Consider the following 24,558-nt stretch of genomic DNA (forward strand, 5'->3'; position numbering starts at 1 on the left):
AGCTACAACAAAGAATATGCTAACCTTGGTTATTTACATGCCAAGCTTCTGGCAAGCCATTTCAAAATGTACCTTAAAAAAATTTCAAGCTTTCTTACAAAATGACACCACCTCCCTCCCCTGCTGATGGCTGGCATGTTCCCATGCATGTGAATTGTATAATTTTGAAGTTCCAGTAAGGCTGGTAGCTTGAAGGTAAAGCTCATGCCAATAATATTGTTGTACATGATGCTCAGAACTGTTACTGCTGAATGGCTTATTTTCTATCATGGTATTTTTCTCTGTATGACTTAAGCTGAATAGACCACATTTTTGTCAGGCCAGTTTCATGTACATTGTCTGTGTTCTGGAAGAATTAAATGCCTGTTGGTTCCATTTCTATTATCCTTATCTGTACAAAAGGATGGCCGCTCTTTAATAAACCATCATGTTCTTACAGTCCTTCCATTGTAACCTACTATTAGTAGTTTAATTAAGCTACTGATTCTAATATTTAATTAATTTCTACTTTTTACATGGCTGCAGAAATTCTTTGTTATTATCCTACTTATATGTTGGAATTAGATCTTCCCAAAACTCTATAGATAACTAGAGTACTGTTCACTGGAGTGAAATAATGTTAGAAACTCAGAGATTTCGAAAAAAAAAGAAGAAAGAAAGAAAGAAAGAAAGAAAGAAAGAAAGAAAGAAAGAAAAAGAAAGAAAGAAAGAAAGAAAGAAAGAAAGAAAGAAAGAAAGAAAGAAAGAAGAAAGAAAGTTTTAAGAATAGCTTAGGACTGTAGTAAAAAAAAAATCCAAGTATCATAATTATATTAGAATGATAAAACTTGAGAGCTAAAACAGGGATCTATGAGACTATCTAGTTGACCCCTAATTTTATACATTAAGAAACATGAGGCACAGAGAAATAAGAAGTCTGCCCCAAATTATATAACTGGATCAGTAGTAGAGGGGACTGAATCTGTCATTCAGTCAGAGATCTTCCAATTTTACATGTAGAATCTGGAATGCACCATTTTAAAATCAGCTGTGAGGCAAACATAGTACCTTAAAATTTTTTTATTTAATTTTTAAATCTATGGGTAATGTGTCCTAAATATATAATTGTAATATAAGATTAAAATAGCACTCAAAGATCTATTTATGTCGATTGCATCAATGTTACATTTTAAAAAACATTTATGAATATGTATTACCATTATTAATGGTGTCTTAGATCTCTAATGAGTACTGTGTGTGTGTGTGTGTGTGTGTGTGTGTGTGTGTGTGTGTACACAAATTCCTTTGTGAGAAAAAGGAGCAAATGGATTCAGGTACAATCAGAAGAATCTCTTAAACTCTTTTTTCTATTTCTGGCATCTGCTTTGACCAGAATAGCTTTTTGAAGTTTAGAAGCGTTTGCTCTCTTTTTCTAGTTGGTGATTATATATTCAATGACAATTTAAAGTGAGGTAAGAATGGAAGACAGGTTAATTTATTTGTCCTATCATCTTTCCACCTATAGATCTGGTTGGGGTTAGGGGAGCAATAAATAGCACCTCTATGCCCTTGTAGGTTCCATACAAAATAAATAAAACAGAATAGCCAGATAGGAAAGAAAAATTGGGCAGGACCATTATATCTGGCAGAGCTCTAAGCCCATAAAGGCAACATAAAGCATTGGGAAGTTTTCCCACTTCTTCTCCAAGTAGTGACCTCCTACTATGGTCCAAGCATTGTGCAAGGCACGGAATATACAACCATAAGTAAAGCATTAGTCCTTGCCCTTTAAGAGCTCCTAGACAAGTGAATGAATTACATTTATAACAGACACTTATGGTGTAATATATTAACTGCTGTCATAGAGATACACCAGAAATCTAGAACCATAAGGTCTAGAATGTTGAACTGTGTTTGGAAATGATACTGTGTATGCTGGGGAATAGGACATGTCTTTTGAGATGTTCAGCTTTATGTCTTCAAATGTTAGAGCTTTATGATGCTGGAGAGGGTATTATTTATGCTTATTTCATTTTGGAAATGTGTATCTTTGTTGTTTGCAAACAGAGATATGTAATACATATTGAATGACTAACAGTATGTGTTCAAACCAATTTCTCAGTAGCAACAAGGAAAAAATAGCCTCAGTTTAGTATTCTGAACAAAAACACTAATTAGTGTAATAATTGATTCAACCAGTTCTTTTTAGTTAGATTTTCATTTGCTCATTGGAGTTGATGAAACTGGACATTAATTTTAACACCTTTTAAATACACCCTAATCCTAAAATATTATGTATTATATTTTCAAACATTCTTTTGGATTTAAATGATAAGTTATTAGGTCTCAAAATTAATATTTTAGTGTTCTAGTCATACTGTGGTGCCTGGCATGTTGTATGCAACTAGTTTATTTTGATAATAACTCCAAGTTTGATCAACTAGAAAGAAATCCATTGGAATCAGAAACCTGTACCATATTTGAAGTGAGGAGGAGAACTTCCCTTGGGATCGTAGATTGAAATTTTGACACCAGGTACCTTTTCCTGGGTTGCCCACTATTTGTTGTGGCTTTGGGAAATAAAGGGCAAGATCACCTGTTTGATGGGTTGTCAGGCTGTTTTTTCTGCAGGTCCTGTGGTTGTGTTTGTGGTTGTGAGTTTACTAGATCTTTAGGTTATCACAGCATCCTTGACTGTTGCCAATGTCCAAAGCACTGAGTTGGGTACGAAGAGACATTTGGATTAATTATGTTATTCTCTAAAAGTTTATTTAACCTTCTGTGTAGTTAAAATACCGTATATTTCCAACTGAACAATTTTCTGCTACTATAATCTTTGTAATAATTGTATTTTCAACTACATAAATAAATGGGCTGTGACAGGCTAGCTTAGGAACCTAACCACTGGGTATAATATTGTTTCTATGGAAATACAGATTTTTGAGTTCCACACAAAATAGCTTAATAAATGAACTTTTGGAATACAACCTTGTTGTAGGTTAAGGATTTCCTATGTTTGCATTTTCATTATTTCTTTTTTACTCTCTTCCTGTTATCTCTTTCCAATGGTGAGGTCTAATGGTGATAGAGTGTGATTATAAACACACTGCCTAGCTGCCCTTCTCTTCAGGTAGCAGGTACTAAAATAGCATGATAGACTATAATAGGAAACAGAGATGATAATAGCTACACATTTCCTACTTTTCAGCAATGATAGAAAAATAATTGAGGCGATATTTGTGAATACTAGGAAGAAATGTGCTATATAGAAATCTGAATGTCATTATTCTCCCACATGCTGTATGAGGAAGAAAAATGTAAACATCATTATTGTTCATCTTACTCCTTTTATGCCAGCCCGAGTGACCTTTCAGAGTCCTTTATTCTGAACATTCTAATGGACATTTCTCAAATACCTATGGAAGGTTGCTCCTATAATGCCACTGCTTTCACTCATGAAATGTGTATAGTATCACTAACCAACTCACAATATGATTTTTATTTGTAAACTTAACAGGATGAAAAAAATCAGTTTCAATTCCTGGGGGAAATAACTGTCAGCAGCAAGCAAAATGCATTCCCAGACAAAAAGCTGGTGAAAGCAGAAAGTTCACTATTCAAAGTGGGTAGGTGGTGGGGAGAGGATATACAGAGAATGCTACAAGAGTACTTTCTCCGTCAGTAAACTCCTGACATGCATACCTAGGGAATATTAACAAATGTGAGGTGTTTAACATGTTCCATCTGCCTTGTTCTTCTTTTCCAACTAGAAGCAATAGTAAAGCTCTGGCAGAGGCTAGCAAGGAGAAAAATAAAAGCTGAAAGTTCTAATCAAAACTCTAATCAGAAAGATGACAACTGGTGAAGATTATTAAATTTTCTTTGCTCCCTTGATGAATTTAATAAAGAACTAATCAAAGATCATTAGAAGGCTTTTGTGCCTGGCTTGCATTGTAACTGGATTGCAATCTGAATTTGTGTTTTAGTGGGTTTCCAGGGTTGGATTGGACATGTAAATATATTTAAAACTATAGTTGGTTAGATTTTTTTTCAGTATTTTTAGTTAATGTACTAACCCATGAAAATGTATAAGCTATTTATTGTGCTCATCTACTCTGACAACTAAAAATATAGAGGATTTTGATTTTGATCTTTAGTAATTAGAATTTTAAAAATTTGTATCACAGTCTAGCTCAAAAATTTCTAATGATCTTTGATTAATTCTTTTCTTAAATTAACAGGAAAATAAAAAAAATGGTATCATTTAATTTCCAGGCATAAAAATATGTAAATAACTCTGTAACTACCAGAGCCACTAGAAATTTATAGAAAATTATGGTAATATCTGAAGAGGTTTCTCACTCCCCCCACCAATTCTGAACATTTGCTTAATGTTCCTTGTTTTCAGATGATCTCCCCCATAGCCTTCTAACTATGTTTTTAAGTACTACATTTTAAGAACTGCATTTATAGTGTCTCATAAAGTATGTATTTTGATTTCTTTATTTATGACATCTGTAGTCCGTTCTTTTCTGATGCTTAGTTTTATATACCTCAGTATCTGATTGGTCTAATGCAGTCTCCTCCCTATCCCCAATAGCACAATAACGTAATAACTTAGGAGTCCAGTCAGTTCTTATGCTCTCCCATCCCAAAGAGCCTCCTTGTTATGTCTGAGCAGCAAAATACTTCTATGTTCATCATAAAATAATTGACTCTCATTAATGTAAAAAAAGCTTAAGATTTGCCTTGAGTATGACTGCTAGAGTATTAAATGAGTATGAAAGTAGTTCTTAGGATTCCATGTATCTTTTTGCCAGAACAGAAGAAATATTCTGGAGTTACCAGGATGAGTAAAGGAAACAGAAAATAGTGGGTGCTTTAAAAAAATGGAATAGAAGCATTAAACTCTTGTGGTGTGGGCCCTTTTATTAGATTCTGCAGATAAACTTTGATGAATTGTGTGCTTTCTCTTTAAAGCAAATTTAGATATTTAAAAGGGATAACTATACATGAGAGGAAAATTTGTTTCTGTACTAGTTCCTATGTTTCTTTTTATGAGTTAACTCCTATTTCAGGGTTATAGAAGAATTTTTTAAAATGTACTGAAATGAAAAGTGTGAAACTCCACACACATTAGACAGTCACTCTTTTATTAAGTATTTGTGGAATTATAATCCTGTTCTATCAGCCAAAGGAAGTAGATGAGTACTATGAAACTAGACTCTGAACTCCGTATTCAATGTTAAATTAAGTGGTAAATTCCCAGACAAGATTAGAAAAGAATTCCTTAATTTTAAAAACTTCCCAGCTACTGTTCAGTATCATCCTGATTACAGGGGCTAGATATTAAGACAGTTAATTTTAGGTAGAGGTAACTTGAAATTAAGCCTGTGGGAACTTCAGTTGTGTCAGGAGCTCTGTCTTTACCATGATCCTGAGGAACTTTGGCCAGTTCCTCATATTTCAGCTACCCATCATTTCATTTACTATTTCTGTTGTTCTTCCTTTCTCTTATAGATCCAAGTTTCTCTTTGACCTAAAAGATATCCTTCAGATAGTGCAGAGAGGCTGGAAACAAATCTTCTCAGCTTCCATTCTTCAGCAAATGTTTTTATTTAATTCTTGCTTAAATTAATTCTTGCTTAAAGCTATTTTTGTTGGATATAAAATTCTGGGTTGATGGGATTTTTTTTTCTTACAGCACTTTAAAGAAGTTATTTCATTGCCTTTGGCCTCCATTGTGATGAGAAGTCAGTCATAATTGTTTTTCTTGTTCTCCTGTATAAAAAGTGCCTTCTTTTCTCTCTGTGTGCTTTCAAGATTTTATCTTCATTTTTGGTTTTCAGCAGTTTGACTATGATGAGCTTTGGTCTGGTTTTCCTTCTATTTTTCCTATGTGGATTCATTAAAATTCTTGTATTAATAAGTCAGTGTTTTTCTGACTCCTGGGAGTTTGGGGGCATTATTTTTTCAATTATTTTTGTCCCTATATTACTCTCTTCTTCTGGTACTCAGTTACTTTCTTGCTGGGCTGACTGATACTCTCACAGGTCCCTGAGGCTATTTATTCATTTTTTTAAAAGATTTTATTTATTTGAGAGAGAGAGAACATGAGCAGGGGGGAGGGGCAGAGAAAGAGGGAGAAGCAGACTTCCCACAGAGCAGGGAGCCTGACACAAGGCTTCATCCCAGGACCCTGAAGATCATGACCCTAGCTGAAGGCAGACATCCAACGGACTGAGCCTCCCAGCGCAACCCCCCAGCCTTTCTTTCTTTCTTTCTCTCTTTCTTTCTTTCTTTCTTTCTTTCTTTCTTTCTTTCTTTCTTTCTTCTTTTCTTTTCTTTTCTTTTCTTTTCTTTTCTTTTCTTTTCTTTTCTTTTCTTTTCTTTTCTTTCTTTCTTTCTTTCTTTTTTCCCCCCAGCCTTTAAAAATTTATGTTAATTTTCTTTTCTTTTAAAGATTTTATTTATTCATGAGAAACAGAGGGAGAAAGGCAGAGACATAGGCAGATGGAGAAGCAGATTCCATGCAGGGAGCCTGATGTGGGACTCGATCCCGGGACTCCAGGATCACAACCTGAGCTGAAGGCAAATGCTCAACTCCTGAGCCACCCAGGTGTCCCATTATGTCAATTTTCTAAATAGACTTTATTTTTTAGAGCAGTTTTAGGTTCACAGCAAAATTGACCAGTAAGTGCAAAGACTTCTCATATACTCTCTGCTCTCACATTATCAACATCTCCCCACTGGAGTAGTACATTTGTTACAATTGATGAACCCATATTGACACATCATTATCCCCAAGGTCCATAGTTTACATATGATTCACTCTTGTGTTATAGCTTTTGTAGATTTGAAAAAATTTATACTGACACATATCCATGGTTATAGTATCATATAGAGCCATTTCATGTCCCCCAGATTTGCTGTGCTCTGCTTCTTCATCCCTGTTTCTATCCCAGGCCCTCCATGGTAAGCACTGATCTTCTTACTGTCTGTATAGTTATGCCTTATCCAGAATGTCATTTTAGTTGGAATCATACTTAAATGTAGCCTTTTCAGATTAGTTTCTTTCACTTAGTAATATACATTTAAGTTTTCTTCATGTCTTTTCATGGCTTGATAGCTCATATCCTTTTAGCATTGGATTATTTTCTATTGTCTGGATATATCACAGTATATTTATATTCATCCACCTACTGAAAGACATCTTGGTTCCTTCCAAGTTATGGTAATTATGAATAAAGGTGATGTAAACATCCATGTGCAGCTTTGTTGAAACATGTTTTCAACTCCTTTGGATAATTACCAAGGAGTACAAATGCTGGATCATATGATAAGAATTAATCTTTCTTTCTTTTTCTTTCATTCATTCGTTCGTTCATTCCTTCTTTCCAGAGAGAGTGAGTAAGCATGCACATGTGCCCATATGCAAGCAGGTGAGGGGCAGAGGGATAGAGAGTCTTTTTTTTTTTAAGATTTTATTTATTTATTCATGAGAGACACAGAGAGAGTGGCAGAGACATAGGCAGAGGGAGAAGCAGGCTCCATGCAGAGAGCCCAATGTGGGACTCAATCCCAGGACTCCAGGATCATGGCTGAGTCAAAGGCAGATGTTTAACCGCTGAGCCACACAGGTGTCCCAGAGGGAGAGAATCTTAACCAGGTTCCATGCCCAGTGCAGACCCCAGGGCAAGGTTGTCTCATGATCATGACCCTGTGATCATGACCTGAGCTGAAATCAGGAGTCGGACGCTTAACTGACTGAGTCACCCAGGCATCTCAAGAATATGTTTCATTTGTAAGAAACTGCCAAAGTGTCTTCCAAAATTATTATACCATTTTGCATTCCTTCCATCAGTGAATAAGAATTCCTGTTGCTCTACATCCTTGTCAGCATTTGGTGTTGAGAGTGTTCTAGAATTTGGCCATTCTAATAATAGGTATGTAGTGGTATCTCATTATTGTTTAATGTTTATTTTTCTACAGTCTTTTTTTTTTTAAAGATATCATCTATTTATTCATGAGAGACACAGAGAAAGAAAGAAAGAAAGAAAGGAAAGAAAAGAAAGAAAAGAAAAGAAAAGAAAGAAAGAAGGAAAGAAAGAAAGAAAGAAAGAAAGAAAGAAAGAAAGAAAGAAAGAAAGAAAGAAAAGAAAAGAAAGAAAAGGAAGAAAGAGGCAAAGACATAGGCAGAGAGAGAAGCAGGCTCAGGGAGCCCGACATGGGACTTGATCCTGTGTCTCCAGGATCGTGCGCAGGGCTGAAGGCAGCGTTAAACCACTGAGCTACCTGGGCTGCTCATCTTTTTTCTTTATATTTCTGTTGGCTTGTATCTGAGTTCACTCTTTGTTCTACTAATCTTGACTTGCTGTTGAGCCTATCAATTTTTTATTTCAGTTACTATATTTTTTAGTTCTAGAATTTTTGCTTGATTGATTGTATTTATAATCTCCATTTCCTGTTGAGATTTCTGGTTTGGTTTCTCAATTAAAATAGACTTTTCCTTTGAGTCTTTTAACCCCATTCTCCTTTAATTATTTGTATGTCTAGTGATTTTTTTTTTATTACATGATGGACTTTGTGGATAACAGATTCCAGTGGTTCTAGATTCTGTAATCTTCCTCTGAAGAAAGCTGATTTGAGTTTAAGCAGGCAGTTCATTTACTGGCTGATCACTTTAACTTCTATGACCTTGGTGTTTTGCATTATTAGTGTTGATCTGTGGGAAGCCCCAGGCGTTTCCCAAATTTCTCTAACTTGGCAGTACTCACTCTTCAAACTGGGTCTTCTCCACAAATCTTTTTGAGGTTTGGTTTTAGAGTTTATTAGAGTGGGTGTAGAGTAGGTCTCTCTGGGGCATATCCCTTATTCCTAAAATGTAGACTTTTCAGTGTATTAGCTGAATGTCAGCGGTTTTAATGAGGTGTCAATAATCTCTTTCCTCTGGCAGGGCAAGGACTCTTGTATCCCCTGCTACTATTCTTCCCCAGGCAGTACTTAACCTCTAGTATCTTGGTTTTACTTGCAACTCTGTAGCAGCAGATACTAAAGGCTCAGGTTGCCTTACCCTGCACATGTACAATCCAGCTCTCAGCCATAGATTTTCAGAGATCCCTAATAGGCTTCTGAGATCCTTTCTCTGTATTGCTCACTCCTCCATAGGTTTTAACTGCTTTAGCTACTGTGAACTCTGATAACTGCCTCCTCAGCTCAACAGGACCACCACGTTCCACTCAGATATCTACACCATGGGCAGGATATTGTCTCCAGGCAGAGAGCTGGGGCAGTTGTGCTGCTTACCACATGCATATCCCCTCTCTCAAGAATCACAATATACATTGCTTGTTAGGCAGTGTCTGAAATCAGCTGACTCATATATTTTATCTAGTTTGGGAATTGTTCAGTTTCATCCAGCATCAGTCACCCCCTATCATGGTTGGAAGTAGAAATTTGAGAGTGATTTCTTTTGTTCAGTCCTACCTGAAATCATATTCTACTCTGGGCAGAAACACAGACACCATGGCATTTTCTGTTTATTTGTCATTAAATAATTCACACTCCAGTTATAAAAACTCAAGTAAAAATTCCTGTTAAATTATTTCAAACTCAAAATTACATAGCCAACCCCAGCAAAGTGCCTGGCACAAATATGTTCTTTTATGATTTATTATATGTTTGCTGTATAGATCGGAAAGAAAATGGGAAGAAGAACCTAATCTTTAGAGTTATGACTTCTCCTTTAAGATCTTTGGCCTACAGCTATTTTTAACATGTCTTTGGGATCACTAGAGAAACCACATTGAAAACTCAGGAAATCTAGTTCTAAATTTATATTTATAACCTGCCTTGACTGTATATTCTGAAAGATACTTTCTGAAATTAAACATCATTACAGTTCTGTGACAAAATTAAACAGGTTTCCAGTTTGACAACTGGAATGATAACTTTGGAGAGGTCTCCTAATTTCCAAAAGAGCTTTACTCCCATAATTATATTGAATTTGTCTAGAAAGAAAAGAAAAACAACAACGACAGAAGGAAAATCTGCTCAGCGAATAGTAGTTTGATAGACTCAAAGAGGTGGAAGGAGGCTTTTCAGTTAAGAAAATGATATAAATACATATACATAATGTCATGAGTGATTAGCTTCTCATTTTTTTCTAGAGGACAGTATTAAGGTTTCAGTGGACCAAAATGGTATACTGATATGGTATAATTATACCTTTGGTTGAAACATCAAAGATGCAATAACCATGGGCTGATAACCAGGAGGTCACAATACAAGCGGAAGTGTCATTGTTTAAAGAAACAGATTATAGGAAGAGTGCTTATCAACATGATTGAGTGTTCCCTCTCAGTTCAAAGTCTTAGGCTTGACACTTGTTCTATTCAGCCTTTTACCTGGTGCCTCTAGTTGACTTTTCTAGAAAGTCTTCTCCCACACATGGAGTAGTAGTAGTAGGATGAAAAATACCTTAGGTCTCAGATCACTTTTTTTTCCATTCCTCTTTAAGTTACGAATCCTATTTTGCTTTAGAGAAAAAATGTACCCCCCCGTGTTTTTTTCCTGGGCTATCACTAATTCACTCTGCCCCTTGGTATTTTATACTTCAGTTCTCAAAAATGTAAGATGTCTTAGGTACTGAGATACTTGAAGAGGGAGTTTGTATAAGCTCCCTGGCCTCTGACATTTATGCTGAAAAAAATTATTCCTTCATGCTTGAAGGTAAATGTATTTTATAGATTTTGCAGAGTAATTTCTGGAACTAAGACTAGTACTACTTGCAAGGCTGTTTTAGATTGATGCTGAGGGATGCCTGGGTGGCTCAGCAGTTAAGTTGCATAAATTCAGAATATTGTATGAATACTTTCTGTTGAGCTTTTCCTCATCATTATTATATGTGATCATATGTGAGGCTTCCTGCCTTTACTACTTTAGTTTAATTGGATGAATTACAGGGACACAGCCCTTCCTCAGTTTTTTTGTGCCCATGGTGTAGGTCACTGCCAGTAGCTGCTCAAACCTATTGTTTTATAAGGTGTGGGAAAACATAAAATTCCATATAAACATTATTCATATATTCAAAGTCCTTACTCCTCAATCCTAAATCTTTTAATAATCATACTATATGTTGTTCGAAGTCCAATGTGTTTTATAATTCCTCTGCTGATTCTGCAGTTGAAATTTAGTCTACCTAGTTTTTCTTGCTTCAAATTCTTGCTTCTGATTTTTTGTGATTTCTTCTCTCCATCTGTCCATGGCTTCTACAGGCTGCCCTAGGTCTTTTTTTTTTTTAAGATTTTATTTATTCATGAGAAACACACAGAGGCAGAGACATAGGCAGAGGGAGAAGGAGGCTCCTCGAAGGATAGCCCAACGCAAGATGATCCCGGGACCCCGGAATCACACTCTTAGCCCAGTGCAGATGCTCAACTGCTGAGCCACCCAGGCATCCATGCTCTAAGTCTTTCAAGTCTGCTTTGCTTCAAGATACAGACTCACTACTCTCCCCTTCATGATAATGCTCTTGGGAGTAGCAGTGTTTTATTAACATTTTTTGTGTTATATGCACAATGCAGAGGAATTACGGTACAAAACAGAGAACCACTTAACACGAATACTGGGCAACACTACTGCTAAAGTTATCTGAAATCTGTACCTCAAGGACTCCTTCTTAGCAGCCCTTTCACTATGCATTTCTGGGGCCTGCGCTCTGCTCTTTGGACTCTAAGAAGGCTTTTTGTTTTCAGTCCCTCTTTTGTGGTCTGATCCTCCTCAGCCTTGCAATGGTGAGAGGAACCCACTCCAAAATTCCTGTAACTTTATGATGCAGAGAAATTTGGCTTTCTCTTAGGCTCACCCTCTCCTGTCCAGACTCTCCTGGGGTCCATCTTCACTCACTTAAAAAAACCCATTGGATGCCCTCCTAAACAAAAGAGCAGTTTTTTCTTCAAGAATTCTGCTGCTTTCTTAGAGCAACCAACAAAAATGGCTGTCAGCTTTTAAAAAAAGAACGAAAACCCCACTTTTTAAAAGTTATTGCCATCATTTTTCTAAAAACAAGTTTATATAATATTTTAAATAGAGTGACTTGACAGAAGACTTAATAAAGTGATAAATAAGGGTGGAGGGCCCGGTTGTCAAGGAACATGTTTCTGGCTGTGGCAGGAAAAGTCCTATGTAGAAAAAGGGGAAGAGTTTGTGATTACTCTCTTTCTTCCAATGACCTCAGCCATGTGTAGAAGAGGATAGTAGACTGGCAGCAATAGTTGTCCAAACTGTGTACAGGTTCTCACAACCTGAAAAACAAAGCAATCTAAAGTTAAATCACTGTGGAACCAGTGTCCACAAAGAAGAGATGAAAGTTCATTTGAGGCTGGGGAGCGCGAGCAGGAATTCCTGGTAACTTTTCATATTGCAATAATGTGGTTGAGGCCTAGGGAGCTGAAAAATGCTCTCAGAGGCAGTTTCACTCCCTTGTCACCTTAGGACTCACATGGCCCTAGGGGTGCAGGGGAGTAGGTTTTGTGGACTGGGGTTTGCCTGCATGTCATCTGCATCCTCATCGTTATTCTAGAAGATGATAATTCTCTTTATTACTTCAATTAAAATAACTTTGTCTGGAGTACTTGTGTATTTCAGGGATTTCTGGGAATGTTGGGAAAGGAAAGTTTATTTTATGGCAATATTCCATTAGATAATTGGCTGGAGATATAAAAGTATAAAGATTTTCAAGGAAGCTTATACAAGGCGTATAATTATTACACATATGTAAAGAATGTATGACCTTGGGTGCTTGAGTGGCTCAGTCGGTTAAGCATCTGCCTTATGCTTAGACCATGATCCCAGCGTCCTGAGGTTGAGCTGACATCAACTTTGACATCAGGCTCACTGCTTAACTGGGAATCTGCTTCTCCCCCTCCTGCTCCCACTCCTGCTCCACCTGCTTGTGCTCTCTCTCTCTCTGTGAAATAAATAAATAAAATCTTTTTTTAAAAAAAGAATGTATGATTACTTTTAGTTATAACCTCCCCATGCATGCCAGCGTTGTCTTAGTAATTTATATTTTGCATTCATTGCCTCATTTACAAATGATATGAAAGAGAATACATAACAAAAGGTTTGCAAAAAATTTTTGGAATCAGAATAGGAAGACTTTCTTCCTAGTGAGGATAGCTATTCAAAAACAGTAAAGTCAGATGCATGGTTCTTGTTTTGAATTTATTTTGTCACCTTTTACCTCCCTGGTAACAAAACTTTCTGTTTACAACTTCACTTTCATACACATCATCAGCTGAATTATTTTTCTAATATATCTCTTAAATGTGATAAATTTTTTTAATGTTTTATAAAAGCCAAGCAAGACTCTTAAAACATTTTAAAAGGTCTGTTTATAGCATATGCTTAACCTAGTTGCCTTTTCTGGAATATATCACAGTATAAAATGGTATATGGTTATTGTCTTTTCAGCTGGGTGATCTTGCATCATTGTAAAGCCAGGTGAAGAGACATACCTTAAATGTTTATAGTATTTATCTTTAGGTAGTGGATGGGCAGTGATTTTTTTTCTTTTCTCTTTTCTTTTCTTTTCTTTTCCTTTTTTAAAAAAGAGTTTATTTATTTGACAGAGAGAAAGAGAGCACAAGCAAGGGGAGCAGCAGAGGGAGAGAAGGAGGCTTCCCCATGAGTAGGGAGCCCAATGTAGGGCTCGATCCCAGGACTCAGGATCATGAACTGAGTTGAAGGCAGTTGCATAACTGACTGAGCCACCCAGATGCCCCTGACAGTGATTTTTTTTTCCATTGTCCTTACTTGCTTTCCAAGTTTATAACATTGGTTCAAGTGTAGAAAATAAAGCTATAAAAGTACTATAAGAAAACATTAGTGAGTATTTTTATAATTTGTTGTTTGGGAAGGTCTAAGTATGACACTAAAGTTGGAAAACATGAATGGAAAAACTCATGTGTAAAACACATCTACGCTGTTAAAATTCAGTATGATAAATGATCTTATAATTTAACATAATAACTGCTGTGAGAATATTTGTAAAATATATGATAGAAGTTAATGTAATTCATAAATATCTACTATAAATCAACAAATAATATGAACATCTCAAAAGAAAATGCCAGTAGACTCATGTAAATTACTAAAATGTATGAAAAGATATATATACTCTCACTTATAAATAAATAAAAGGAAAATGAAACTCCAAGGATAGTACTTTTTATCTTTCAAATTCACAGATACTTAAAACAATGAAAATGTGTTGACAAAATGTGGGGTAAGATGTACTCTTTTTTTTTTTTATATTTTATTTATTTATTCATGAAAAACAGAGAGAGAGAGGGGGGCACAGACATAGGTAGAAGGATAAGCAGGCTCCATGCAGGGAGCCTGACGTGGAACTCGATCTCAGGTCTCCAGGATCACACCCTGGGCTGAAGGCGGTGCTAAACCGCTGAGCCACCCGGGCTGCCCAAGAGGTACTCTTAACACATTATTGGCAGAATATAAATTGGTTCAATTTTCATAGAGCATAGTTTGATATTATCAAAATTAAAGTGTTCATGACCTTTGACTCAATTTATGAATTTTTCCTGTGGGGAAAGTCCAGTAAACATGTTATGAGAGCTGGTAGTATTATTCACTATTTATACTCCTTCTTTGCTAGCATGTACCTGAAGTTCCATATAGATAGAGCCATGTGGCTGCTTATTCCAGTGGAATATGAATGAAGTGATATAGGTCACCTCCAGGCTGAGGTGGAGCATATTCTCTATTCTTGCTTGATTACTTCAACCATAGGCAGCATGCAGAGGAGGGAAGGTCCAAAAGAAGAGTGGAGTTGTAAGATGAAAGAGGCTGAGTTCCTGAATGACTATGTGGACCAGAGCCCATTACCACTATTGTTCACCAACCTATATTAAGCTGTGATGCACACAGGGAATAAGTTATTTTGTCTTAAGAAGCTGAGATGTTGAGGTTGATTATCATAGTATAAAACCCTACTCAGACTGACATATACAATTTAATTCTGTTGAAAAATAGCTGTTACAGCATTATTTGTAATAGGAATTAAAAATTATCTAAATGTCCACTAATAAGTTAATTATAGAATGACGTGTAGAAGATAATATCATTTTTTTGAGAGTTGGACAGGGTAAAGGGGGCAGAGGGAGAGGCAGAGAGAAAATCATAAGCAGACTCAATGCCCAGTGTGGAGCCTGACTTGGTGCTCAATCTCATGACCCTGAGATCATGACCTAAACCAAAATCAAGAGTCAGACACTTAACCAACTGAACCACCCAGTTGCCCCAAGCATAATCTTATTTTTTGTGTAAATTATATATGTATGGTTTCATTAGCAGAGGTAGTTGAAAAGATGCCCATTTGCTAATGTTATTGCTATATAGAGTATGGGGCAGTGGGAGATGTACTTTTCCTGCTAAGTATATTTTTCAAAAATTTGAATGTTTCTCAGAATTTCTTAATTACATTTATAATCAATAAAAAATAATACTCAATTTAAAAATTGTGCACATAGTTTAGTGACTTAGATTGCCTTGAATGCTTCCTGGAGTAGGAAATAATTAAAACAAATTGTTAATAATTCTGACGTGTAGAAGTCAGTAATTACTGGAGGGCAGTAATTGAAACAAAACAAAACATGACATTTATCAAAAGGACAATAGTGCTAATCTTGAGTGGTGAAATGATAGATAAATTTTGTAATTTTTACTTTGTGCTTTTCAGTGTTTTCCATATGTTCTGCTTTAAGCATATAATACTTTTGTAATTAAGTAGAAAACTAAAGTGTCAATGTTGCAAATGTAATCAGAAAATGAGAAAGCTTTCAAATAAGACTGCGCTTCTCTGTGTGCTGATCTCTCTTAAACCAAGAATGTGTCCTCCAAAGATATAAAAGCATTAACTTGACCTTCAGCAGTCCTTGTTGTACAGTTATACTTTTTTTGGCTCCCATCCACTAAAATGATCTTTTAGTCCAAAATGATAGACCAGAATCTCAAGTAAACAAAATCTAACTGGGTCTTGATTCAGGAAGAAATGATTCTTTTAAGAATTCAGGAACCCTTTTTGCTTAATGGATCACCACAGTGTTGCTCTTAAAGAGTGGCAGATAGCAGACTGATAATTGCCAGCACTTTACTGTCAATTGCAAGCTAATTATGCCTGATCTGAAAGAGAGAAACCAGGTAAGATAAATTACAAATAGAACTTAAAAAGCAAACTCATCTCCTGTGTTCATCAGAGTATGGCCAGTACAAAGGATTGTTCACCAAAGCCCTTCCTTGAGTGATTAACTGAGAGAGTTATGGAACTACCTCCAAGACGCTGATGCTACTTGAAAACCCAGAGCTAAGAGCCATGGGAGCCAAAAGCTACACTGTTGGCTATTTGCTCTCTCTCTTGAAGAGAGCACCATTCATGTGTGTTAAGTGCAAGTTGGTCACCATGCTAAAGGTGAAGGTTCAAGTGTTTGAAGAACAACTTTCTAGGTCAGAACTTAGACAAGTTTAAAAAAAAAATTCCTCAGAAAACAAAGACAAGTGCAAAATTCAAGTCAATAAGGAAAAAGATAATCAAATTGTGTTGAGAGGGGGTGAAGGAAGGACTGTGACAGCAAGGACAGGTTCTTCCCAGTGGGCTTTCCTGAGGTGCTGAGGGGAGAGGTGCCTAAAGATGGAAATAGAAGACGTCTCTTTAAAATTGGTGTCCTCAGTCAGAAAACTGTTGTTCTTCTAGGTCAGTGAATTTTTTTCTCCAGTATTTAATTTTGAAAAATTCTAAACAGAGAAGGTAAAATAATTTTATAGTAAACTCATATTTCCACCACCTAGGCCGTATTATTAACATTTTAGTCTGATTTTTTATAGTGTTTGTGCGTGTATGTGTACCCCACCTTCTATTCATCTTAAATTTTTTGATGCATTTCAAAGTAAGTTTCAGACATCAGTATACTTCTCCTTATATACTTCAGCATATACATCATAAACTAGAATTGGATTTTGGTTTTCAGTTTTGCTTTTGAGGTAACATTTACCAAAAATGAAATGCAGGGCTCTTAAGTGTACTGTTCAGTTAATTTTGACAACTGCATACATCTTTTTAATTCAAATGCTTAGCAAGATACAGAACATTACCATCACTTCAGAAAGTTCTCTTATACCCCTTTCCAGTTAACCCCCACCTCCTCTCCACCAGAAAAAACCACCTTTTAAGTTTTTTTCTATCATAGAACAGTTCTACTTGTTCTAGAACATCAAATAAATGAAATCATACAGTATATACACTTGTATAAGGTTTCTTTGTCTTAGCATATTTTTGAGATTCATCCCTATTGTAGCATATATCAATACTTGGTTCACTTTTATTGCTAAGTCTTATTGCCATTGATAAATATGTGACATTTTGTTGGTCCATTCTGCTATTGACAAATACCTGGGCTGTTTTCAGTGTTGGCTATTGTGAACAAAGTTGCTGCAAACATTCCTGACCAAGTCTTTGTGTAAACATAATGTATTCATTTCTATTGAGTGATTACTTAAGAATGGAATTGCTAAGTGGTTGAGTAGGGATGTTTTTAGTTTTATGAGCAACTGTCAGACCTTTTTACAAAGTGCTTATACCATTCTATACTCTCACAACCAGTGTATGAGAATTCCAGTTGCTCTACATCCCCAAGCAACTTTTAGTGCTGTGAGTCTTTTTGATTTTAGCCATTACGGAGGTTTGGGTTTTTGGTTTTTTTTTTTTTAAGATTTTATTTATTCATGAGAGACACACAGACAGAGGCAGAGACATAGGCAGAGGGAGAAGCAGGTTCCCCTCATGGAATCCAGTGTGGGACTCTATCCCAAGACCTCAGGGTCATGCCCTAAGCCAAAGGCAGATGCTCAACCACTGAGCCACCCAGGCAGCCCCTGGAGGGTTTTTAATGTTATTTCATTGTGATTTTTAATCCACATTGCCTAGGCCAGTGGTTTCCAAGCTTAAATGTGCTTAAGATACATCTGGAGTGCTTATTAAACTATAGACTCCTGGGCCCCACCTAGAGCATGTTTTATGTGTATTTTTGTTTTGTGTTTGTTTTGTTCAGTTAAATCTGGCAACTGAAGCCCCACATGGTTTTGAATTTAGTAGGTCTGGCGTGGGGCCCAGGTATCCTCTTAACAAATTCTCTGGAGATTCTGGTGAGCGTGGTTCATAGACCAGCTCAGAGAAACTGGCCCTCTGGTATTTGCAAAGCTGATATTTGATATCTGATATCATTGTGTGTTCACTTCTCCCTGGCAACTAGAATTGGTTTAATTCCTTCCAGTGAAAGTGTTTATCCTTAACAAAACATTTATTCTTATTACTGAAGTTTTCATCTTAAAGAATTGAGAGCTCAGTAATGAACACATTATGTGTCTTATGTAGAATGAGAGAATCTAGATTATCTGAACCAAATTTTAAAAAGATGCTTTTAAAAACTAAGCTCAAAAAGAAAAATAAACTCATACTTTCAGGTATATATATATCATCATAGTATTCTCAAAGATTACCTTATGGATCAGAGATGGAGAAAATGGATAGGTTTTATGTTCATTAGTAGATAAATGTATTTGCTAGTTCTTTGTTATACTAATATTGTTGTGTGTGCTATATTGAATGAGGCATTAAATAGCCTAGGAAAAGTGTTGGAAATGCACGAGTATTTTATTATGATGCATTGGGTGCTAACTGTGAGGGAGAAAAAAGGACAAAGCTGCTATTAACCTAAAGGGACAATAATAATATGTTATACATGTTTCCTTTGGCCGAGGCCAAAGGAAGGGTGTGCATGTTGAAAATAATAAGAACAGTAATCTTGAATTTATCCAGTACTTTTTTATCAAGAGCTTAAAGGCTTTCATGAATGATGGCTCATTAAATCTCACAGCATCTCTTGAAGTTAGGCAGGGAAGGGAATTACACCATTTTTTTTCTAGCAAAGAAATTAAGCGCTAGAACCTGTAATAAAAAGAGATATAAAAGAAAGAACCAAAGACAAGATGACCCCAGAATTTGTAACTTCCTTTTGTGTGTTCCAGTTCCCAACTGCTGCTTGGTAAATTCACTCATTCCCGGAACACATTTTGGGTTGTAAAATATGTACCATGTTGAGCAAGCAGATGAGATTCTTAGATTCGGCTCGTATAGGTGAACAGTAGCGCTGGTCTGCATTTGAAGGATGTTGACAGAATTCCTTTTGAATTACCTAGTTCATATTTCTTTTTAAGTAAACTGTGACTAAAGCGTAAAAACTACTGTTTAAGGGAGAGTAAAGCAAAAGCAACCTCATTTCGGTTCTCAGAGCATTACAGGTAAGTGTCTTAATTAAGCACAAAGCTCAAAATCCCCATTTCTGCTTGAGTGATTTCTTCCTTTCCTCCTGCAGTGAACATGTGTGTCTCTTTAAGGATTTGTCTGGCCTCGTGGGTAACCTGACTGCTGAGGCTGAAAGTCATCACAGCTGCCTTTGTAAGGCACTCCGCTTGCTCTTTGGAGCCTCTTCAGCGCTCAGACATCTGCAGCTCTGGACTGGTTGTAACTAGACATTCCGTGGAGAAGAATTATTTCTATATCTCTGAGAAGAGAACCCCCTTTAGGTGTTTGGTTTGGACAGGAGGTCACTTTCCAGCTTTGTGGTATTTGCTGGCATCTGTAGAAATGTTTGCAATCATTCTGTAAATTCTGTTTGGCAAGTAGGGAAACGTGTGGAGGTTAAGATGAATGTGTTCTCTCCCACTTGAAAACCTTGATATCTCCTTTTCATCCACTAGGATACTCTAGCTCTTGTTTTTCTTTCCTCACCTCTATAATTTTTGCTGCCTTGACTACTCTTCCTTATATATCAAATTTATACCTACCTAGTCTTTAATTTATTTTTTTAAGATTTTATTTATTCATGAGAGACAGAGAGAGAGAGAGAGAGAGAGGGAGAAGGAGGCTGAGATATAGGCAGGCTCCATGCAGGGAGCCTGATGTGAGACTTGATCCCAGGACCCCAGGATCACACTCTGAACCAAAGGCAGATGCTCAACCACTGAGCCACTCAGGCGTCCCATACCTAGTCTTTCAATTTAGCCAGTTTTTCCAACTAAGTTTAGGAAATAAGTTAGCTCTGGGCCATGCTATTTCCTCTTCTTAAGTAGAAATATGAATATTGGGTCTTTATCTTCTTTATAAAGCCTTTTGGGGCCCTTCCTTTTTCAGTATTCTGTAATCGTCTCTGTTGCTCACTGTTGAACCTTTCCCAGTTCCCTCTGTCTACTGTAAGATAGAGACTAAAGAGATTATAATTATACCACCTTTGTCATAGTCTGGTTTCTGATGTCATATATCAGCATTGATTTTGGTTCAGAGATCACCAGATACAGTCAATCTCCCCCCAAATTAAACAGTTTTTAAGGTACAGCCCAGCACCTCCTCCTCCTCTCACCTACCTTAATTTCAACTTGTTGCCTATTAAGGAAGAATACCAAGTCAACACTTCCGTGCTCAATTATCTTTGACTTTCAATATAAAACGAACCATTTGCTGAACAGGTGGGGAGGGAAACTCTAAAAGCAAAAGCTATTAAAGAATTATAGACTTAAGAAGGCTCACAGTACCTGTGCATTTTCTTCTGTAGTTGAAGAACCTATAAAATTGTACACACATTAGGGGAAAAGTTTCCACCCAGCATGCATTGATTTAATGGCATAACTCCCAGGAATGTAAAGTATGGACCTTGATTCTTAGGGCACATTTTGTTGTTATTCTGTCTTTCTTAATAGGATAGGGTTTAAAAATATGCTACTGTGCATACACAATAGCTGCCTTTCACTTATGCTTTTATCTGTGCAGAAATTATTCTGTCAGGCAAGAGATTAAAATAATGTATAACAACTTTTTAGAATTGCTAATCCAGGCAAACTTCTCTGAGAAAATTTAGCCTTTGAAAAAGTCATCTCAAACCTTGACACAAATAATAAACACTAATAAAATTTACTTTCTCCTACAATGGGCAATGGTGAGAATGGGATAGACATATGATTTTTTTTTTCCTTAGGAAATCAGGTTGGTGCTGGGAGAAATCAGTGTATGCATTACAGCTTTGTATGGTACCCATAAGGTTGAATTTATGTGTGTACATTTTGTTTCTAAACCAAAACAGAGATCAAATAAAGTTGATGTTTTGAGCCAAGTAGATAATAGGGTGGAATGTGAGATGGGTGTAGACTGGTGCTGTTGGAAAGGAGTTTTATGAGTCGTGAAGCTGGCATTGGGTTCTGGTTCTTCCATGTAGCCTTGGAGAAGTCATTTTTTTGTGGGGTTGGATGGGAAGCAGAGAAAAGAGATACTTTGTGCCAAGAACATGCTAAAAACTTCACTTGTGTTACTTCTTTTTAACTTGACTTTCTATTTTTTGAGAGGAGGAAACACAGGCTCACAGAACTTATGAATTATTCAGAGTTCCTTAGTAGAAAGCCAATACTTGACTATTTCTGTTTTTTCTTTTAATTATGTTGCTTCTCTCCTGCTCCCTCCATCTTCTGTTGGTGCCTTCAGACTTTGCCCATGGCAATCTTCAACCAGGCTTACTAGTGAGTTGAAGCTCTAGCTGTGAAGCCTAGACTGGAATTCCTTATGCCTGTAATTTCTTTTTTTCTCTTTTCTCTGGGCCCTGCCTGGACTTCCCTGATAACTCAGATTACACCCAGTCTTTCCTTTCCTGATACCACTGTGTTCTGCCTTCTTTCAGCATCCTTCCTTATAGTCATGACATCACACATAAGGAACTCTTGACAATCCATGCCCTCCCTGATGTCCACTTGAAGAACTCCATCCTCTACCTAGAACCACAAAATCTCCAGGGTAAAGACAACTGTCAGGCTAAGTTTTAGATCTGTCTCAAAGACCCCATAGGAGAGGCAGCCTAGGTAGCTCAGTGGTTTAGTGCTGCCTTCAACCCGGGGCATGATCCTGGACCCCTGGGATCAAGTCCCATGTCAGGCTCCCTGCATGGAGTCTGTTTTCCCTTTGCCTGTGTCTCTGCCTCTGTCTCTGTCTCTCTCTCTCTGTGTCTTTCATGAGTGGATGAATAAAATCTTTAAAAAAAAAAAAGAGTCCCATAGGAAGATAAAGTAATTCTATAGCTAAATGTGACCTTAGTCAACACTTATTTTACAAGTGAAGAAACTGAGGTCCTGATTTGCTCAAGATGATAAAATAACTGAACAGAAGAGCTAAGACTGGAGCCCAGGCCCTGTGACTTCCAGTTTAGGGTTGTACCATGTCAGACAGTAGTTAAAATGTTAAAGACCACTGCTATCTTCCCTTGAAAAATCCCACTACCATCTTCTTTTACAAATTTTATTTTTTTAAAAGATTTTACTTATCTATTCGTGAGAGACACACAGAGAGGCAGAGACACAGGCAGAGGGAGAGGCAGCCTCCATGCAGGGAGCCTGATGTTGGACTCGATCCCGGGACCCCAGGATCTTGCCCTGGGCCGAAGGAAGGTGCTGAAACCGCTGAGCCACCCAGGTCCTTTCTTTTACAAATTTTAAAAATGGAACTCCACATTAACATTTTATCCTGAATTCTGTTTCCTGTTTTGCACTGCTACAGGCATTGTCACTGAACGTCAAATCTTTTTTCTCTTTTGTGAGAAGGATGTGTTAACCAAAGTACTCGGAGTCACATAAATTGCTGCATGTTGTTCTTCTCTTATAAAATGACTTTGCCCTGGATCCACTCCCCTGATCATATAATCCAAGCCAAATTATTTCCCTTAGGATACCATACTATGTGCACCTGTCATACTGCCATCTATACCTATATCCTTTAGCCCAGTAGTTCTCAAATTTAATGTGCATAAGAACCACTTAGATGGCTTATTAAACACAGATGGCTGGGCCTCAACTAGTTTTGATCCAGTAGGGTTTTGCAGAGCCTGAAAATTTACTTCTAAAAAAGTTCCCAGATACTGCTGCTGCTTGTCCAGTGCTACATTTTGAGAACAACTGTTCTACCAAAACAGCCTGCTAGCCCTCAGATCAGAAGCAGTGGTAGACCTTTCTTTGGGAAGGAGTGGTCACTCCTTGGTCCAGAGGACATCTGAGGAGGTTAGCTAGTGATTAACAAGAGGAGGATGTGTTTAGAAACATACAGTAAGATTGAGAAAGAAGAAGACAGGGTGTGAGACGAAGCGACCACGCCTGAGGGGCTTTCATGGAACAAATGAACCTACTATACAGAGCAATGATGATTATGGTCATTTTTTAGGACAGTGGTGCTAGTTCTATGTGTTGTGTATCGTTGGAGCTATTAGAACCTACTCAAAGGGTGGAGATAAAGGTTCTTCAAAGCATTTTTTACACTCTCCTCTTCCTGTGAGAGGGGTAGAAGTGGTAATATAGATGCCAGGAATGCATTACCGGATTTGTATATAGGAAGGACTGAAGGGCTTTAGTCTGAATAGAGCTGAGACAACCAGAAGGACTTGCTGTGAAGTTGTATTTGCCTACCAAGAGACTGTTTTGACTTAGATTGTTTGTCTAATAGGTGTGACTTGAAATGTTGATGAAAATTACACATGGGTGGATAAAGAAGCCCCAGTTGACACCTCAACACTGCTCTTGGTTTCTAGTAAGAAAAACAGCCTCAAATATCCTGTCCCATCCCTTGCCTTTTACCTCAGTGATGACTATTATTGCAGTCTCTACCTGCATCCTGTACCAGAGTTCTTTTCTGTCAGAGGTCCTGCACCAGCTCTCTGTGAAATGCCTTTTCTGAAGGCAAATAATATGGTTGGCTATGTTGTTGGGGAGTTCATTTGTAATGGATCTTTAGGATTATATATAATCTAAGAAGTCCCTTGGATATCCTAGAGAAATTCTTTATTTATTTTATTAATATAAGGATAATCAGACTATTAGAATCAGATTTCCACCATTGATGGTGATCTTGAAGATTTTTTAAAAAAAGATTCAGTAGTCAATACTGGCAAGTGTATGGTGAGATGGGCACTTTCATGTCTTGCTTTATATGTATATAGTGATGCAGCTTTTCTGGAAAGCAGTTTGGCAATAATTATACATCAAGAGTCTAAACAGTTTCTATTCTTTGGCTTTCCCTTTGCCTGTGTCTCTGCCTCTGATAACTCAGATTACACCCAGTCTTTCCTTCTAGGAGTTGGCCCTCAGGAAGTAAACAGCAATGTGATAAAGATTCATGTTAAAGAGTTTTCCTATAGCCTTATTGACAATAGTTGTCGTAGACATGGATTAAGGCTTAACATCTTTCCAATCTTGTTCTTGTCAACCCCTCTGCTCTGCAGAGACTGGAAAGCTAAAACCTATACAACCCAATATCCCTTACCAACAGGATTGATATGCAAATTAGGTTCCCCTAAGTAGTTGCACCCATATGATGCATAGAGTGTAAATGAAGCAGGTGACATCTTCCTGTTAACTTAAATATTTATTTTTTTTCTTTTCTGTTGGCAAACATGGTAGACACACTCAGTTTTCCTGAAG

General features: G+C 37.0%; 1 long non-coding RNA gene across 1 annotated transcript in view; it reads left to right on the forward strand.

Moving 5' to 3' along the window:
• The first annotated feature begins 801 nt into the window (after positions 1-801).
• LOC112656957 (uncharacterized) overlaps positions 802-24,558 on the forward strand; it is a 113,385-nt gene continuing 89,628 nt past the window's right edge. The window contains exon 1 of the long non-coding RNA XR_003134755.3: positions 802-1,990. This is a non-coding gene — a long non-coding RNA (uncharacterized LOC112656957). The remainder of the gene's footprint in view (positions 1,991-24,558) is intronic.

Source organism: Canis lupus, chromosome 8 (genome assembly GCF_003254725.2).
Source record: "Canis lupus dingo isolate Sandy chromosome 8, ASM325472v2, whole genome shotgun sequence".
In the NCBI taxonomy this organism is placed as follows: domain Eukaryota; kingdom Metazoa; phylum Chordata; class Mammalia; order Carnivora; family Canidae; genus Canis; species Canis lupus.